Source organism: Apium graveolens, chromosome 5, assembly GCF_009905375.1.
Source record: "Apium graveolens cultivar Ventura chromosome 5, ASM990537v1, whole genome shotgun sequence".
Classification (NCBI taxonomy): domain Eukaryota; kingdom Viridiplantae; phylum Streptophyta; class Magnoliopsida; order Apiales; family Apiaceae; genus Apium; species Apium graveolens.
In genome coordinates this window covers 42,012,294-42,017,352 of record NC_133651.1, presented here as the reverse complement: position 1 = coordinate 42,017,352, position 5,059 = coordinate 42,012,294, and the positions used below count along the sequence as shown (strand labels likewise).

Here is a 5,059-nt window from a genome sequence, read left to right as displayed (position 1 = left end):
GAAATAATTTTCCTAAAATGTAAATGATAAGTGACAGTTTACTAAAGTTAATAGCATGTCTTATTATACATTGTGTAAACCAGAAGTTAACTATGATATAAAGTTAACACTGGTCCTTTGTTAGCAGTAACAATTTTAGATCAGGAACTCTTGTATTCTCTCAAGAAAGAAGCTAAGCTCTTTACCAATAAAGAGCCTAGAAATTGTGTAGAAAAACTTTTTTAATTTTAATATAAAATTAAGTGAGTTTTGAAAGAGATGTGTTCTTTATGATTGCATGTTTAATTTCTGCATTAACACATTTCATTACAAGATTTGATTTACTTTGTTCACAACCATAAACACTTCAAGAAAATCATTAATACACAAAAACACATTCACCCCCCTGTGTGTAATTCATCACCTAACATCTCTGATGCACCACTATGTTTCTTACCAGCTAACTTAGAGTAGTCAAGTCCTATTGAAATCTTAGACTTAAATCTTTGACTATCTATTATCTCATTCTGAGTCAAATCTGCATTCTTAAATGCCCGTAACTTCTTTTTTAAATCAGCAATTTGGGTTCTAAGAATGGCTTATATGTCTGCGTTGCACTTAACCTTATTCTCTAGGTATTCATTCTTCTGCTTAAGGTCTTCTATGCCAACTACAATCAATTCTAGTTCTTCATTTCTAGAGGACAGACTTTCAGCTTTAAGAACCTACTTATCATTTTCAAGTTTATATGAAAGCATGCTTGTATGAACATTATATAATTCTAAAGTAAGTTCATGCACATGATAAGTGGCATTTTATACCACTTAGTGCGTCTTAAAATGGCTTAAATTGGTGTCTTGAAATCAAGTATTTTGTGTATTTGATGTGTTTTTCTAGTGTTTATGCATTTTAGGGTATTAGTTACATTTCGGGGGAGTAATCATCAAGAATAAGCCTTGGCATGTGTTCACCATTGCGAGAGGAAAGAAATGGGCAGATTACGGCGAAGAAACGGAGCAACTCAGGATTTTTTCCAGTAGAGGTCTGAGCGCCCGCTCAGCAATGCTGAGCGGCCGCGCAGGAAGCTGAGCGCCCGCTCAGCTATGCTGAGCGCCCGCTCAGCTATGCTGAGCGGCCGCGCAGGGTCGGGAAAAGAGGCAGTTTATTTTAGGACTTCTAATTCTGTTTGGCTTCCACTTCTATGTAATCTGAGTTTTATGGGACTATTATATAAGTAGATTTGAGACGTTTTTAAGAGAGAAGGTAGTAGTATTACGCAAGGAGCGAAGGAGATAAGGAAGAAGACCGATTTAGCACACCGCAACGAAGAGGAAGCATATTTTCTTGTGATTCTTGTTTCGTTGTAACGTTGGATGCTAGTTTTTTTACTTTGAACTTATTTACTCTTGCGACGTACTCGGATTTAATATAATTAGTTTAGTTATTATTTTCTTGTGTTTGTTTATCATGATTTCATATGAACCCATGATGACGATAAGTGCTATTATAGGCTAATCGTGATCATGGGGTTGCAACGGATTTATTATGGAATTCTTTAGTAATTGTTTAATACTTTAGTGTGTGATGATTGTATGATATCTAGTATTGGTTGTGCGTATTCGTCTTATGTGCGTCGCGAACATATAAGATAGGGTGTTAATCTCTTGTGAAGCGACGGTGGATCTTGAGATTTAGAACTTGCCATGCTAGCATAGGTTCATGTACGTTGTGCATGATTAGTGGGTAACTCTAACAGTTTTATTTGCCCTATGTAATCAAAAGGAATAACTTGTGCTTAAATCGTTGTGTTGTCAATTTCTGTAGACATATAGGAACTCAACATAATTGATGACTATTCAACTTCTATCTTGATTGTGGATGTTTGGTAGAATGGTAATAGTACAATGAAAGTTGGCTTTTATCAGTTTTGTGTTATTCGATTAATATCATCACTGTCACATACTAAAGGTAATAACAACGACTATTGAAGGAAGTAGTAATGAAGTTGTGATCTCATGAGTATTTTATTATTGATAATTTGAAGTGTTAATCAAGTGATTAATTAAGTAGTTAATTATAGTTAATATTTAGTTAACAATTTTAAGTGTTAGTGTCTTAACATTGAGAAGTAATCATACATTGGTGAGTGAGTTTAATTAGACAATAATTCAGTCTGAGTCTTTGTGGGAACGAACTAGAAAGTATTCTATATTACTTGCGAACGCGTATACTTGCGTGAATATTAGCGCGTGTTTTCGTCCTAACAAGTTTTTGGCGCCGCTGCCGAGGACTCGGCGTATTTGTTTAGTTTATGTACTTACCATCATTGGTCATTAGGACTCAGTGATTAGGACGTAGTAGTTACTTATTGTTTCCGGTTGTGTTTCAGGTACTTTAGCAAGCGTTTATGCAAACTCGTTCTCGTACTCGCAAGAGGACTTTAGATACAGCTGAGGAGACAGACGAAGTTCTTGATATTCCGAAGAAGTTAGATTTTGAAGATTCGGATTCAGGAACTGAGCGGAAAGAACCAGTAAACATGGGTGATCGTATTGTTCAAGCTGATCCAGCTCTTATGGATTTTTCTCGGCCAAAAATTGATGACATCCAGTCAAGCATTCTTCATCCGGCTATTCAAGCTAACACCTTTGAAATCAAGCCGTGCACTATTCAAATGGTGCAGAATTCTGTTTCTTTTGGAGGAGCGGCAACTGAAGACCCCAACATGCACATAAGGAATTTTGTCGAGATCTGCAGCACTTTTAAGTATAATGGCGTGACTGATGAGGCTATCAAGTTGAGGCTTTTTCCATTCTCACTGAGGGACAATGCCAAAGACTGGTTACATTCTGAACCAGCTGGGTCCATCACTACGTGGCAAGATCTTGCGCAAAAGTTTCTGGTGAAGTTTTATCCGATGGCAAAGACTGCTGCTATGAGGAGTGCTCTTACTCAGTTTGCGCAGCAACCTACTGAATCTATGTGCGAGGCTTGGGAACGCTACAAGGAAATGTTGAGAAAATGTCCACATCATGGAATGCCTGATTGGATGGTGATCACTGGTTTCTATAATGGTTTGGGGGCCCAATCTCGGCCCATGCTCGATGCAGCAGCTGGAGGCGCCCTATGGGCTAAAAGCTATACTGAGGCATATAATCTTATAGAGACTATGGCTGCAAATGAGCATCAAAACCCAACTCAGAGGATGACGTCAGGTAAGGTAGCAGGTATTCTGGAAGTTGATGCAGCCACCGCTATTGCAGCCCAGCTCCAAGCGCTATCAATGAAGGTTGATTCTTTGGCTACATATGGAGTTAATCAAATAGCTATGGTTTGTGAGCTTTGTGCAGGTTCTCATGCTACGGATCAGTGTTCTCTTGTCAACGAATCTGTTCAGTATGTGAATAATTATCAGTGACAACAGCAGCCTGTGCCAGCGACCTATCATCCTAATAATAGAAATCATCCAAATTTCAGCTGGGGGAATAATCAGAATGCTATTCAGCCACCATATCAGCAAGGAGTGAGTAAACAGTTTAACCCACCTGGATTCCAGCAACCACAGCAGTATGCTACCAGGCAATCATATCCTCAACAGGGAAGTACAGCTGCACCTACTAGTGCTGATTTTGAGGAACTTAAGCTGTTATGCAAGAGTCAGGCGGTTTCTATCAAGACCTTGGAAAATTAAATCGGTCAATTAGCCAATGCAGTGCTCAATCGTCAACCTGGCACTCTTCCCAGTGACACCGAAGTACCAGGCAGGAAGGAAGCTAAAGAGCAAGTCAAGGCTATTACCTTAAGGTCTGGAAAAGTTGCTGATGCTGAAAAGGCAAAAGAAGGAGAAGCTGAAATTAGAGATGAAGAATCTAAGCAAAAGGAGAAAGTGGTGGAACCAAGGAAGACTACTGTTGAACACACTCTTCCTGAGGCTAATACAGGGGATAAACAGCTCTATCCTCCACCACCTTTTCCTAAGAGATTGCAGCAACAAAAGCTGGATAGACAGTTCGGGAAGTTTCTGGAGGTGTTCAAGAAACTTCACATCAATATACCTTTCACTGAGGCTCTGGAGCAAATGCCTAGTTATGCGAAGTTTATGAAGAGTATTCTTTCAAGGAAGGTGAAACTGGATGACCTTGAGACCGTTGCTCTCACGGAAGAATGCAGCGCTGTTCTACAGCAAAAGTTACCACCAAAACTGAAAGATCCAGGTAGTTTCACCATTCCTTGCACCATTGGCAATTTGACTTTTGACAAGTGTCTTTGTGATTGGGAGCAAGCATTAATCTGATACCGTTGTCGATCTTTAAAAAGTTGGATCTGCCTGATCCAAAACCCACATACATGTCGCTACAATTGGCTGATCGTTCCATTACTTACCCAAGGGGCATAGTGGAGGATGTGCTTGTTAAGGTGGATAAGCTCTTCTTTCCTGCAGATTTTGTTATTCTGGATTTTGAGGAAGATAAGAAGATTCCCATAATCTTGGGAAGACCTTACTTGGCTACTGGCCGTACCTTGATAGATGTGCAAAAAGGTGAACTTACTATGCGGGTACAAGATCAGGATGTGACCTTCAACGTATTCAAGGCAATGAAATTCCCTACAGAAGATGAGGAGTGCTTAAAGTGGATGTGATTGATTCTGCGGTTACTTCGGAACTCGATCGCATGCTAATGTCTGATGCATTGGAAAAGGCCTTAGTGGGGGATTTTAACAGCGATGATGAAGATGGCAACGAGCAATTACAATATCTGAACGCTTCTCCCTGGAAGCGAAAGCTGGACATACCATTTGAATCTCTTGGTACTTCTGACCTTAAGAATGCTGAAGGGAAGCTCAAACCATCAATAGAGGAAGCACCTACCTTGGAGCTCAAGCCATTACTTGAACACTTGAGGTATGCTTTTTTAGGTGATGCATCTACGTTACCTGTTATTATTTTATCTGACCTTTCAGGTAGTGAGGAAGACAAGCTCTTAAGGATTTTGAGAGAATTCAAATCAGCTATTGGATGGACCATAGCAGACATCAAGGGGATAAGTCCTTCATATTGTATGCATAAAATTCTGCTAGA

At 39.6% G+C, this 5,059-nt stretch overlaps 1 non-coding gene across 1 annotated transcript; it reads right to left on the bottom strand.

The window, feature by feature from the left end:
• Positions 1 to 2,911: 2,911 nt before the first annotated feature.
• LOC141662377 (small nucleolar RNA R71) lies at positions 2,912 to 3,018 on the bottom strand. The gene has a single exon (XR_012550497.1). It is a non-coding gene; the product is annotated as a small nucleolar RNA R71 (small nucleolar RNA).
• Between the last annotated feature and the right edge of the window lie 2,041 nt (positions 3,019 to 5,059).